We start from the raw sequence: 15,650 nt of genomic DNA on the forward strand, positions 1-15,650 counted from the left end.
CAACAGTTTTGCAGGAATAACAGCAGAGGTGGCTTGTATCAGCAGCAGTATTATAGGAATGACCTGTGGTAAGAAGCACCCATTAAACTCAAAAGCAAACCCCAGACCTGCCGAAGGATGTTCCCGGTAAAAGCAAATGCAGTGAGTATGAATACAGAGGCAGAATGTGTCACAGTGAGGGTAACAGGTGGCACAAGGGCATGTGTCAGTGGGCTCAAAGGATTTAATGGGTAACAGGCAATGGGGCCCACTACATTATAATTTGCGTGAGGTGGGAGATGATAATACATGGTCTCTGTGGTCGATAACTGTAAAATTTCAGTTAGAGGCAACCAAGTTTAGGCAGAGTGTGGAAGCTTTGCCTCACATAAGTGAGGGCTAAAGCATGATCCTAGGTTTAGTCTTGCTGCAACAGCATCATGCCGCAACTGACCTTCGATGATGCATGGTGGCACTTAGTGACAGGAGATTCCGACTAGGGAAGCGGTCATCAATGTTGATCTGTTGCTAGGACCATCTGTTGTGTAAGCCAATCAAGTTAAACCAAGAACAGTGACGCAAAGACTTAAATCACGTGATTGTGTGTTGAATGGCACCAGAAGTCACTGTGGATTAATGTGGAGCCTGACTTAACAGTTGATATGTTGTGTACAGCGGAACTGTTTGAGGATAGTGAGGTATCGGGTGTAGTGTGTTGTTGAGTAAGACTAGGTATTGTTTGGGTACAGGAAACTTGTACGTGTACAGGAAAGGGACAGAGGCAAGGTATTACCCATCAGTGTGGAAAATTTTGGCACCAAGGAGGTTAAGCTGTTGATGGGAATATTTATGGGAACACCAGAAATTCTGGAAGATGAAGATTGTTGCATAGAAGACGTAGGCTATAAATGGGCACAAGATGCCACCAAGACCGCACAGCATGAGGAGGTGAAGCATTTGAGGGGAACAGAGTAGGTACAGATGGAAGAACTGTTGTCAGTACTTCAAGACTTGTGTTTTCTATGAGGACAGTTGCCTGTGACACACTCAATGCAACACAGAATTCCGATGACAAACGAAGTGTTGGAGAACTGAGGGTCATACTGAATACCATGGTCTCTGTAGCCAATTTTGGAAAAGTTTACCATCAATCCACTGCTGGCAGACAGCACAATAGAAGAGAGTAGTAGCTCTTGGGGGGAGATTTTAACTGAACCGAAGTAGTCTGTGGACAGTTTGAGGAACTACTGACTGCTACAGCTACTACCATTTGGACAGTAAGCCTATGATAGATGCTTACCCCATTCCAAACTTCAGAGAAACTATTTATAATCTTGGACAGTGGCGTTTTTATTTATTTATAAAGATGGTCTTGAGGGGCAGGTACCTTCAATTAGAGGTGGCTCCAGAGGATGGAGCGAAGTCCCTACTTTCAGTACCTTGGAGACATCATCAATATAGAAGACAGCTGTTTGGTTTAAAGTATGCACCAGCGATATTTCAGTATTTGTTGGATAGAGTGCTCAAAGGATTCAAACCTCATCAGTGTTTGGTGCATGTGGATAACAACTGTTTCTCCCCCCCCCCCCCCTCCCAAGAAATTTTCAGGAACACAAGCACCAACTAAGTATTCAGGAGTTTATGGCAGCTCATTTAAAACTGAGTACTGAAAAAGTCATTTTGTGTTGGAAGAAATAAATTACTGTGGTCATACAATTAGTAAGGATGGCTTGAAGACTAATCTGAAACTGATACAGGTGGTGCGGTGCTTTCCAATACCAGGATTAAGCAAAGAGTTAACAGTGTTTCCTGGGCCTCGCAAATTATTGCAGGAAATTTGTGAGAGGGTTTGCACATAGAGCATGACCTCTTATCCAATTACTAGGGAAAGATATCAAATTTTTATGGTCCGCATTTGCAAGTTGACAAGGCATAGTCCAGTGTTCGTGTGCCCAGATTTTCAGTAGGAATTTATATCATCAAGAGATGCATCACAACATGCACTTAGGTGTGTTTTGAGCCAGGACATTGATGGAGAAGAACAACCTACAACTTTTGCAACAAGGCCATTGAATTCAACTGAGAGGAATTATTCATAATGAGAGAGAGAGAGAGAGAGAGATTCTTAGCCTGGTGCATGGAGTGACATACTTCCAGTGTTTCATGTACGGGAGCAAATTTAGGGAGAGATTATGCTGCTCTGAAGTGGTTACTAGGCTTGAAGGAGCCATCCAGTAGGCTTACAATGTGGAGATTAAAACACAGATAATTTGAGTAGGAAGTAATCCACACACCAGGAAGAAACACAGAAATGCGGGCACACTAAGCAGGAAGGTAGTGATGATATAAGCACTAGGTCAACAGCTCACTTAGTGGCAAGAAGTATGACGATGAGTGTAAGCAGTACAGTACGCAACAGCAATTTGCATGTGTGAGAGATGGCTGTATAGGGAGACAAGATTAGGACCTGGCGTGGTTGTACCCATGAAGCTAAGGGAAGAGATGCTGAGGGAAACACATGATCATGTTTTGTCAGACCACGGAGGGTGAAGAACAATGAATCAGACGGTACAGAGAAGTATTGGTGAAAAGGAAGGAAAAGTGATATCAATCAGTAGGCCAGAAATTGTGTACAGCATGCAGATTTGAGTTGGAAAGAAGAACTATTGTAGAGGCTGCCAGATATGACTGAACTGTTTCATTTTATTGGGGTGGATTTGTTAGGGCCATTCAACTAAACCCCAGCAGGGAATCATTTTGTTCTGACTATAATAGACTATTTTTCTTGTTACACTAAGATGGTGATAATGCTTGACCAGCGGGCACCGTCGCACAAGATTGGTTAAAATATGGTTGCTGAAGTTTGGAGTGCCTGAGAGAATAATTATGGATCCAAGGGTACACTTCATACCAAACCTGATGAAGGAATTATGCTGGTTATTGAGAGTAAAAAAATTAAGAACTAGTTCATGTCATCCTCATTCAAATGAAAGATCAGAGGAGGTTCATTGGATGACCGGAAAGATGCTTAGCTATTATGTTAATTCCCGCCATATGGGTTGGGGCACGAATTTATCTTTTGTGGTAAGTGCATATATGAGGGTTGGAACTTTAATAGTGGCAACTATTTATTTACAGCTCATAGAAAATAGATGTGCGTTTCAAAGTTTTACTGACCCTCAAAGTAGTCATCAGCATTGCGTATAACCTGTTTCCAGCTATGTCGAAGTTATAGGACACTCTTAACAGTGCCAGTTGTGTTGACAGTTCGAGCGGCGCAGTCTATTGCCCGACAAATTTGTAGCAGTTCTGAAGCGAATGCCGTGAAGTGTTTCCTTCAGTTTAGAAATCGAGTTGAACTTAGGACGGCTTAAGTCAGGGGAGTGCAGTAGGTGGTATAGCACTTAGCAGCCCCATCAGTCACACAAATCAGTAACAGCTTGCACTGTACATGCTTGAGCACTGTCCTGCAAAATGATGGTCAGGTCCTGCAGAATGTGTCATCACTTCTGTCTCTATGCTGCTCATTTTCGGAACACTACTTACAGCAAGCTCATGTACTTGGAAAGGGACAAGTTGGTTGGTGGGTTGGTTTGTTTGAGATATAAAGGGACCGAACTACAGGGTCATCAGTCCCTTTCTCCTGACGTGAACAAGGCCCAGGATAAAACCACACTCAAAGTAGGTTTGGGAAAGTAAAAGGGGGAAAAGGAATGCGGAACCACACCTAAAAGAAAACGAATGGAACAAACAAAACAACAGGGAAACTTACACCACAAGAATAAAAGAGGATGAGCCAGCTACACTGCAAGACAAAGTGTCCACCCCAAATGACAAGGCAAGATAAACACATGAAGGCAAAAGACTAACACCACAACAAACAAATGTAAAGAAAGTGTGACAGAGTTAAACTGGAGGGAGAGTGGAGGCCCCAGAGAGAAGGCCAAACACCCACCCTTAGATGGTATGATGAAACCCCCCCCCCCCTACGAATAAGACATAAAACTAAATCTGCTGTTGAGCCATTATCGACCAACACTGAAGGTAGGGTGCTGGGAAGGTTAAAAGTCCACCACTAAAAGTGGGCAGTTCAGCAACATGTGGACAACTGTCATAGGGCAGCCACAGCGACACCGAGGTGGGTCCTCGCAACGGAGGAGGTAACCATGTGTGAGCCACGTATGGCCAATGCAGAGCCGGCAGAGAATCACCGAGTCCCTGCAAGAGGCCCGCATGGAAGACTTCCACACATTCATAGTCTCCTTAATAATATGCAGTTTGTTATGTGTACCGTTATGCCATTCCGTCTCAAAAAGCCGAAAAACCTTGCAGCATAATACGGAACACAGGTCAGGTTCAGACATGCCCATCTCCAGAAGCCGTTTCTGTGTATCCTGCTTTGCCAGCCTGTCTGCAAGTTCATTGCCTGGGATTCTGACGTATCCTGGGGTGCAGACAAACACCACTGAACAACTGGACCATACCAGGGCATAGATGGACTCCTGGATGGTCACTACCAAGGGATGGCGAGGGTAGTGCTGGTCAATAGCTTGGAGACTGCTCAAGAAGTCAGTACAGGCAAGAAATGAGTCACCAGGGCAAGAGCGGATGTGCTCAAGAGCACGAGATATGGCCACCAGCTCTGCAGTGAAAACACTGCAGCCGTCTGGCAAGGAATGCTGTTCGACATGCCCCCTGAGAACATAGGCGAAGCCAAGAAGACCATCAGCCAATGAGCCGTCTGTGTAAACCAGTTCAGAGCCCCAGGATATGGCAAGAATTGAGAGGAAGTGACAGAAGCGCAAAGCAGCAGGAGGAACCGAGTTCTTAGGGCTGTGCGAAAGGTCCAGATGTAGCCGTGGCCTAGCTATACACCATGGAGACATACGCGGATGGAGCCGAAAGGGAGGTGGTAAAGGAAAGGACTCCAGTTCACACAGGACAGATCAGATATGAACTGTGAATGTAAGCCCTGACCTGGGCCGCTGATGCAGGAGATGAACCACCATGGGTTCAGAAAAGGAGACGGTAATTCGGATGCTCAGGAGAACTACAAATGTGTGCAACGTAACTGGCGAGGAGTTGTGCACGCCAAATCTTCAAAGGAGGGACTCTAGCTTCCACCAGGGCACTGGTCACCGGACTCGTCCTAAACACTCCCATCGCTAGCCGAACGTCACAGTGGTACACTGGGTCGAGTAAATGCAACACTGAGGGCACCGCCGGACCATAAACCAGACTCCCACAGTTAAGGCGGAATTGAACAAGGGAACACACTGTACAGTTGCAGCAGCATAGAGCGATTTGAACCCCAGTTGGTGTTTGTCAGGCAGCGGAGGACATCGAGGTGCTGCCAGCACTTCTGCTTAAGTTGACAGAAGTGAGGAAGCTAAGTCAATTAGGTGTCGAAAACCAGTCCTAAGGATCGATATGTCTCCACTACAGTGAGTGGATCGTCATTAAGGTAAAGTTATGGCTCCGGATGAACAGTACAACACTGACAGAAGTGCATGACACACGACTTTGTGACTGAAAACTGGAAGCCGTAGGTTAGAGCCCATGACTGCACCTTGTGAATGGCTCCCTGTAGGTGCCGCTCAGAAACACCATTACTGGAGGAGCAGTACAAATTGCAGAAGTCGTCTGCATATAGAGAAGGTGAGGCCGATGGCCCTACAGCTGCTGCTAGACCGTAATGGCCACTAAAAATAGAGATACACTCAATACAGAGCCCTGCAGGACCCCATTCTCCTGGATATGGGGAGGGGGGGGGGGGGCTATGGGGAGGCACCAACTTGGACACAGAAAGTATGGAGCAACAAGAAATTTTGGATAAAAATTGGGAGCGGGCCCCACTCATATAATGTGACAAGGATATGATGACAGGTCGTGTCATACGCTTTTCATAAATCAAAAAAGACGGCAACCAGGTGTTGGCATCTGGAAAAAGCTGTTCAGATGGCAGACTCGAGGGACACAAGATTATCAGTGGTAGAGCGACCCTGGGGGGGGAGGGGGGGGGTAAGCACCCTGGCACAGAGCCAATAGGGCACGTGACGCCAGGACCCAACCCAACCGCCGACACAGCTTACAAAGAACAATGGTGATTGTAATGGAAAGACATCATCGCACCAGATCTGGTTGAAGATGACGAGGAGATGTCGCTTGTAGTCTGACGAGAGATGTTTAATAATCTGACCGTGGATCCCGTTTTTTAGTGAACTACTACTTGGAAGTTTGCCCTCTCACTGCTCCTTAGGTGCTGGCTGGGAGGGCTTCTCTAAAGTAGTTTCAGGGACAGAGGAAGACCTTGAAACCTTCCAACCAGCACCCAATGCCTCTTTCAACCACTGCCTGACGTCCACTGGACCACTGAGGGAGGGACCATGGAAGGTAGAGTCCCAAGGGACCCCTTCCGCATAAGAGGAGCCAAAGGAGGCCATTTGCTTGTCTGGCAGGGGGAGAGGACCGATGCACCCAAAGTAGAAGCTTTGGGAGCAACAGAGGAAGACGTGCCCTCAGCTGACTGGAGGGGGGAGGAAGACGGGCAGCCCCGAGGGCCCACTGGAGTCACCTTAGATGGTGGGAGTCATCAATGGCGACGCCATCATGGCGGCAGCATAAGAATGGAGTATGGGAACAGGGTTCAGTCTTTCAGGGGAGGGACATAGGGTTTGATGCCACATCGGTACACTATCACATAGACCTTTCCAGGTAATGAATCACCCTTAAAGGCCAAGATGAAGGCACCAGTGACAATGCTATTGTCTTTGGGTCCCCTGTTAATGTGCCGGATGAAATGAACTGGCACGTAGCTGATCATCAGACTGTAACAGGAGGTCATGTTGTTGTTGTTGTGGTCTTCAGTCCTGAGACTGGTTTGATGCAGCTCTCCATGCTACTCTATCCTGTGCAAGCTTCTTCATCTCCCAGTACCTACTGCAACCTACATCCTTCTGAATCTGCTTAGTGTATTGATCTCTTGGTCTCCCTCTACGATTTTTACCCTCCACGCTGCCCTCCAATGCTAAATTTGTGATCCCTTGATGCCTCAAAACATGTCCTACCAACCGATCCCTTCTTCTTGTCAAGTTGTGCCACAAACTTCTCTTCTCCCCAATCCTATTCAATACCTCCTCATTAGTTACGTGATCTACCCACCTTATCTTCAGCATTCTTCTGTAGCACCACATTTCAAAAGCTTCTATTCTCTTCTTGTCCACACTAGTTATCGTCCATGTTTCACTTCCATACATGGCTACACTCCATACAAATACTTTCAGAAACGACTTCCTGACACTTAAATCTATACTCGATGTTAACAAATTTCTCTTCTTCAGAAACGATTTCCTTGCCATTGCCAGTCTACATTTTATATCCTCTCTACTTCGACCATCATCAGTTATTTTACTCCCTAAATAGCAAAACTCCTTTACTACTGTAAGTGTCTCATTTCCTAATCTAATTCCCTCAGCATCACCCGACTTAATTCGTCTACATTCCATTATCCTCGTTTTGCTTTTGTTGATGTTCATCTTATATCCTCCTTTCAAGACGCTGTCCATTCCATTCAACTGCTCTTCCAAGTCCTTTGCTGTCTCTGACAGAATTACAATGTCATCGGCGAACCTCAAAGTTTTTATTTCTTCTCCATGGATTTTAATACCTACTCCGAATTTTTCTTTTGTTTCCTTTACTGCTTGTTCAATATACAGATTGAATAACATCGGGGAGAGGCTACAACCCTGTCTCACTCCTTTCCCAACCACTGCTTCCATTTCATGCCCCTCGACTCTTATAACTGCCATCTGGTTTCTGTACAAATTGTAAATAGCCTTTCGCTCCCTGTATTTTACCCCTGCTACCTTCAGAATTTGAAAGAGAGTATTCCAGTCAACATTGTCAAAAGCTTTCTCTAAGTCTACAAATGCTAGAAACGTAGGTTTGCCTTTTCTTAATCTTTCTTCTAAGATAAGTCGTAAGGTTAGTATTGCCTCACGTGTTCCAACATTTCTACGGAATCCAAACTGATCCTCCCCGAGGTCCGCTTCTACCAGTTTTTCCATTCGTCTGTAAAGAATTCGCGTTAGTATTTTGCAGCTGTGACTTATTAAACTGATAGTTCGGTAATTTTCACATCTGTCAACACCTGCTTTCTTTGGGATTGGAATTATTATATTCTTCTTGAAGTCTGTGGGTATTTCACCTGTCTCATACATCTTGCTCACCAGATGGAAGAGTTTTGTCAGTACTGGCTCTCCCAAGGCCGTCAGTAATTCCAATGGAATGTTGTCTACTCCCGGGGCCTTGTTTCGACTCAGGTCTTTCAGTGCTCTGTCAAACTCTTCACGCAGTATCTTATCTCCCATTTCATCTTCATCTACATCCTCTTCCATTTCCATAATATTGTCCTCAAGTACATCGCCCTTGTATAAACCCTCTATATACTCCTTCCACCTTTCTGCCTTCCCTTCTTTGCTTAGAACTGGGTTGCCATCTGAGCTCTTGTATGAATATCAAGTGGTTCTCTTCTCTCCAAATGTCTCTTTAATTTTCCTGCAGGCAGGAGGTCATGATGAAAAATAATTCCCTGGACCGTAGTGAGGCTTTTGTGGGGAGTGACCGAAAGAGGAATATCACCCAACTTGTCACAGGCGAGTAACACTTGGGACTGGGTTGGGGATGCTACCTGAATCAAAACCAACCCATTGCACATTTTGAGCAGCGCTGTCACTTCCCCTGACTTAGCCTTCAGGTGATCAACAAAAATCAGAAGCTTTGTTTCCAGAAAGGAGTACCCATCAATTCTGCTACACACTAAGTAACGTGGCGAATATGAATCCTGTCGCTGAGAGGCCCTACGGTCCTCCCAAGGTGTTGCTAGAGAGGGGAATGATCTAGTGTCATACCTGTCAGCATTGAAATCAACCTTTCCTTTCTTAGAGACTGCTGGGGCCGTTCGGTCCCCAGCTAAAGATAACAGTCCGCTTCATTGCAGGTCATCCACCCTGATGCCATCCACTCCGATCTGGTGCTCTCCCCACGAGCCCCAACCAGCCACAGCAAAGGCCACCTGGCATGATGGCCATTGCCAGGAGTCCTTGGCGTATGTGGGAAGTTTACAGGTCAGGGATCAGCAGTGTTGTCAGGGGGCCACCACCAAATGGGTACATGACGGCCCCACCACAACGGACTGGCTACTGTGCTGGATATGAGCACAGAGAAATCCAATATTGTCATTGGGGTGAAAGAGGACAGGAGACAATGGAAGAAGATGACATGCCAAAGAAAGTGTCCTTGCCCAAATAGTTGAATTGCAGGTGGAGATGCAAAGCTGTGCGACAAGAGGTCCAGCAGGTCAAATCTAAGAGCACTATGGATAACTCGTGCACTACGTAAGGCGTCCTTCCTCATGTGGCCCACACTTTTGTAGAATCTGGAAAGTAGCAGGTCAAACCATAAAATGGGACCAAAACTTACAGGGCCAAAACATGTAAGACTCCTTTTAGTCGCATCTTACGACAGACAGGAATACCTTAGGCCTACTCTAACCTCCGGACCCGGACGGGGAGTAAGATTCTTGTGATTTTGGTTATTTTATTTAGTGTGTTGTGTAGATTATTAAAGTAATTTTGGGTAGGATCATATGTGTATGTTAGGGTAAGGTTATCTTTATTTCGTGAAAAGTGCTGTTCAGAGTCAGCTGGCTCCAGAGGTGGGAGGCAGTGGAGGGGGGGGGGGGGGGGGGGGGGGGGGGGTGATGATGGTTCCTGTCCTTAGGCTGCCACTCGGAGAAGCTAAGGAAAGAAGAATGCTACTAGTTTTGACAGCGCTGTACTGCTCTGCCTGGGAGGGAAAGAGCGGGGAAGGGGGGGGGGGGGGGGGGGGCAGAGGATATGTGCTGCAAAATGATCACCTGGACAGAGAGGTGTGGTTTACCTAGTCAAATGATACTTAAGTTGGTATTTGCTGTGTGGAAACTGTTGAACTAGATAAAGAAGATTGCACTCAGGGAGGCGTCAGAACACAAGAAGTTGCCCGCAGCACAAGTGTGAGTGATGAGCAGATGCAGGAAGTAGTAGGATAGGAATAGGATACAAGTAGTGCCACATGAGTCACGAAGGGTAAATTGGGGACAGACAGATCCTGTAGGACAATCCTGAAGACAATGCTAAAGATAATATTTGGGACAGAGTATGAAAACAACATTAGCAAGCTGAATAGGACAGCGTAAGTCACAAGAGAAGTGGCACTAGGGAAGAGGGCGACTGTATAAAGCAGTCCACAAGGATTGTGTGTGGAGAGGCATGTTGAAGAACACACATTTCAACAGTTAACTAACTAGAGAGATAACGGATTGCGCCAGAGCATCAGCTAGCACGCTAAATCGGGATTTAGAGGTGGTGAAAGCATTGACACAAGTATTAGATGCAAGAATAACACTGACGAGACTGTTGCAGTCACTAGGAGATAGTATGTGGGAATCAAGAGAGGTCATGGCGAACTTGTTGGAAGCTGTTCATCAGGTACTTTACGGGCAGTTGAGTCTAGTCTTATCACCCGAACAAGGAGCAGAGAGATTTACTGCCGGAGCTACAGGTGGTAGAAGAGCCCAGCAGCCAGAACCTGCCTTTCTACTGCCATGAGCAACCGTGGATGTGAAAAAGGTTTGCAAGGTTGTATGTGTCAGTGAAGATACCAGTGGCTAGGAAGTAGACATTGTTTAAGTGTAACAGAGTGCACACCTATCCAGTAAGGCTAGAAACAGTGGGGAAGTTTGTGCAAGTAAAAGAGGCTGGTATGGCGATCTGCCAGCAATGCCAAAGCAGGATGGTCACTATTTGTCCCATTCACTACAACCAGACAGGAGGAAGCACCTGTGCCATGTATTTGTCCAGGGTGCAAGGCAATGGGTCACTCGTGGCAAAAGGAGCTGATGGAACTACAGCCGTACTTCCAGCGAGTGGGTCTACATTGCGTGTACTCTGTGTATGAGGACATAATAGCATGGTAAGCTAGTACAAACAAGATGAGCTCACAAGTTAAGAGGCAGTGGGTTGTTAATGGAACCATGTGTGATATTAGGCCAATGTTTCATTTATCAGCTGTAATGATGGGAGCTACTCTTTCAACAACACACATCCACAGCTGTAATGGCCGGGCGTTCCCTTAAGAGATGTTGCCTAAACAATACCCTACCTTCTTGAATGATAAATGGAAACCAAACCCAGTTCATTAACTAAGTCAAATGATAGCCACATAGGAGAGTGAACCACTGCAGAGTAACTAATGCAAAAGGTTGAACTGTTATTAGGATGGTCGATGCTGGGTAACCATGACCCTGAGTGTCAATTCCCAGTGCAATAGTGACAGTCTGCTCTGCACAGCTTTTATCTGGGATGACAAGCCATTTAGAAAATCAATCCACAGGTAGTCCAGTTTCTGTGGACTGGATTCTCTGAGCGAGTGATGGAGAATGAACTTATAAGAGTTGAAGAAGGATGGAAAACAGCCATAAAATTTAATGTCATAAGTGTAAAGTGTTTAAATTGCCAGTCAAGTATAATCTTGAAAGTTTGCATTTATATTACAGATCAAGGTTGGAAATAGTCATGGTAGAAGACCGATTCTGACCAAGACTTGAACGGCCAGGGTTCCCCGTGGAGTGAGGTAATGTATTTCCTTTTGATACCTAGTTTTTAGTGCAACTTGCAGGAACCTGTAGTGAAGACATCGCGACTCATCACGACTATTGCAGGAGCAACAGCATGCTGGTACGCATAATTAGGCGGCATGTTAGTTAGAATAACACATACACAAAATGTTTGCAGGACAGACCAGCCACGCTTGCTGACATTTGCACCACACAGTAGTAAAAGCCAGAGTAGGCGAGATGGTGTCATCGTGACAAGTCAATGCCCATGTTGTGAGTTATGTGACTGGGAGTCAGGTAATAATGCAACAAATGCACCTCAGAGCTGTACAAATAGGTGTGAATTTTGAGGTAGATTCATCACGACTCCAGCAGCACCTCCACCAGAGCAGCAGGTCCACGCTAGACCCCGAGACGACTGAGCACGGCCAGCTGCAGCCACGAGTTTGCGACCCGGTCGAGCCAATCACGTACTGCCCACCACTGCAGTGGACACATGAAGAGTCAGAGTCGCTGGGTGCAGCATTCCACAATGGAACACCATCACAGCAACAGTAGGAGAATGCCGTGACATCAAGGCCACAGGCTACTCACAGGCCGCTGGCTGCTGCTTGGCCTGATATCAGCATCGCAGGGGCCCTGTGCATGCATCTCTTCACTGGGGTGGAAACCAGCTGCCTTTGAGGTGATGCTGGCCAGGTTTGCTAGAGTAAGGTGTGTTTGGCCGACAATGCTAACAATGTGATGTGTATTTAAAGTGAATAAAATGTTTCTCTAAACCACCAGTGCAGCACTCTGTGCACTGGCCCGTCAATCCATCACTCACCCTACCAAGTGCCTTCTACACTCCACAGATTTATGGGACATCAAAGGGCTAGTCATGATGATGTCATTGCTCTTCACAAATAAGGAAAGTAAATGACAATGGAAACAGTATGACATTTCTTAACAAAGTTTTGTGGTACCTGGAATGCCAAACTACAATACAGCAGAAAAAGAAAATGAACTAGTGAATGTTCCACAAAAATCCCATTCTTAAATGTTCTGCAGTGGAAAACTGCCGCATTTCCCAAACCCCCATAAATGATCTCGTGCTCACTATGAAAGAGTGGAATACCATAAATGTGCAGCCATCAAGAAGAGTCTCCCTGACAATAAACCATTGACTCATGTTTCCAGAGAGATATTTTTGAGAAGATAAATATCCAAAAAGAATGAAGACACAGCGCAGATGTACAAGCTGCTGGATATCTGTTTGGCTCTTGGTATTCATGTTTGAGGTTGTATGAGACTTCTCAGTTCATTAGCACTAAGCACTGGTAATAGTGCACCAACAGTTTGCACAGAAGAACAAATCTGCTTTATTCACCTGGCCTCCTTCCACAAAATTGCTCATCTCAGCCGAAGTGTTCGCACGGAGACAAATGAGAAAACGAGCCTAACCCTATGCTAAGAACCAGAGATATCTTTGGAAAGGTGATAGCTTACCCTGATAACATATCAATAATTATTGATCTAGGCTTTTCGTCAGAGGTCAAATAATAGTAGTATGGTATTCTGCCTTATGGCAGGTCTTGTCATGGGTTAAGCCTCTACCACTTTTGTCTGTCCATAGCCAGTTTTTTCATTTCTGAATATTTGTCTCCTTTGATACTGTCCAGCATATGATGTCTTCTTTTTCCTCTTCCCCTTTCTCCCTCCACCATTCCTTCTATTCCTTCCTTCAATAAACAGTCCCTCCTAAAACAATGTCCAATCCAGTTACGTTTTCTCCTTCTAATGACTTTCAGCATGTTTCTTTCTTCTCTAACTCTTCTTGACACTTCTTCATTCCTTACTCAATCTTCCAATTTCACTTTTTCCATTCTTCTCCATATCCACATCTCTAGTGCCTCTCAATCTTCTTTCCTCTTCCTTCCTCAATGTCAGGAAGGTCAGATAAGGCACCACCAAAACAACTGCGACAGTTGAGCACTTATATAAAAGGCAATGTGCTGGCACATGCTGTTCCATGCACAATTACAATGGAACTTGACAACAAAGCACTTGCCTTGCTTCAGCAACAAGACTGGGAAGTGCAAGACTCCATGGCACATCCATCTCAATCACAGCCACATCATATCCAGTGACCTCATTCGGCATAAAACTATATTCTGATGTAGAAACTTGAAGTGCATGTCCATTTGTGAGATTGAACCTTCATTAACAAGCAATTTCATTGCTACATGATTTGTCCCACACTTTGTGCATGAGAGTGTGGCCTCTCAATGTAATAAAATCAAACACCATGTCACTGCACTGCGTCACTTCTAATCAGCATAACCCCTTATTTTAATATGTGCACACAGACATTATTGGACCTTTATCACCATCTACTATCAAACAATCGTCAACTGCTTCACCTGTCAATCTGAAGTTTGTCCTTGGTCGACACTGCAGCTCTACCATTCTTCACAGATGGACCACTTATTCTTGAGTAGTTCTCTGTATCACTATCAATCAGAGCATGCAGTTTGCACCTCTCTGGGGGACACCACCTTGGCAAAGCACTGATGTGCGAGTGGAGATGCTTGCGTGTTCACGGGAAGCTGAAGGCTATGCCGAGGGTAGAGGATCTACTGCTGGAAAGGCCTCAGCCGATGGATCAGACTAAGAGTGTCCCACAACGTCCCATCTTCCCTATCCACTCCCAGTCCTACCCTATTCCCTGACACAACCCAAGGTGTGATACCATCCGTGCTGAGGGGTGCATAGCACATGGGAAGATGTGTCGCAAATGGAGCCTCAGGGATACTGGGCGACCTCCCTGAGTAATTAGCTTTACACCACGCAGGGTATTCGTGGTGTGGACCTTCTAGAACCCCAAATCTCGTGTGACCAATACGGACATGACTATAGAAAAAAAAAGAAAAAGAAACTGAGGGGCAAATTGAGAGCTCAGATACCCAAACATTGCGGACAGAACCGATGGAAGGCATTTCCACTACCTGAGTCAGAAGTGGGAACTGTAACCGAGAAGCTAGACCAGATTAAGATCAAAGGCTTGTCTGGGGTCCAGCGGAGGAAGCTACTCAGAGAACAAAGGAAAAAGGAAGGGAAAGAATGATTTCCTAAAAACAAATGGAGGGAAGTAAAGGAACTAGAACCCAAGACTCCCTGGAAAAAACTGTCTCAGGTTGAAGGGGACATGCAGACCCCCACAACGTCAAAGACAGGTAGTAAGCGGGTAAGGGAGGAATCAGAGACTCCCCCGTCCCTGGATAAGCGAGTCCAGATAAAACCGAGGCAAGATATAGGGAAACAGACCTATAGTACTGCAGTCTCTGTTTTTAGGATGGCAGTTATCCAGGAAAGTTATCCACTGGTGGCCATCACCTCGCAGCAGGAGAAACCAGTACACATGACCCTCTTTGAAAAGGTTGGGGGGGGGGGGGGGGGGGGGGGGGGCAGGTCCCAACTTCAGAAGGGTCTATCTAAATTGTGGTGCACTCATTTTTGTCTGTGAAGGGGTGCACACAGTAGAATGGCTCAAGGAGAAGGTGCCCATGATATCCCCGTGGGAAAATGCGAAGCTGCTGGTCAAGACAGCAGCAGAGCTTCTTAAGACCGCAAAGATATCATTATGGGTACCTAAGATCCTTAAGGAAGTCTCTCCCAATACTCTGTTAGGGAAAATAGGGGCCAGATCCCGAAAGTCCAGACATAAGACTGGAGAGAGATTAATCAGAAGGTGGCTCCGGAAGGACGAATCCTGGTGGTGGAGGTTGGTGAGAAGTCCCTGAAGGCGATGCAGGAGCAGGACCTGAAACTGTTTCTAGGGTTCTCACAGGTCACCATCAGGGTTCTCCAAGACCTCAAAGATGGCAGTAAGATGGAGCCTGGAGGTGCTGCAGATTATCTGCAGCACAGTAAAGGGGCCTCTGCTGCCCTGAGCCGCTGCCACGGGAGACAGGAAGTGGACGTGGCCCTGATACAAGAACCCTATTTACCGTATTTACTCGAATCTAAGCCGCACTCG

At 46.0% G+C, this 15,650-nt stretch overlaps 1 protein-coding gene across 1 annotated transcript in view; it reads right to left on the reverse strand.

The window, feature by feature from the left end:
• Nucleotides 1-15,650, reverse strand: part of LOC124624822 (kinase suppressor of Ras 2) — a 173,689-nt gene that overhangs the window by 135,155 nt on the left and 22,884 nt on the right. The window lies entirely within an intron of this gene.

Source organism: Schistocerca americana, chromosome 1, assembly GCF_021461395.2.
Source record: "Schistocerca americana isolate TAMUIC-IGC-003095 chromosome 1, iqSchAmer2.1, whole genome shotgun sequence".
In the NCBI taxonomy this organism is placed as follows: domain Eukaryota; kingdom Metazoa; phylum Arthropoda; class Insecta; order Orthoptera; family Acrididae; genus Schistocerca; species Schistocerca americana.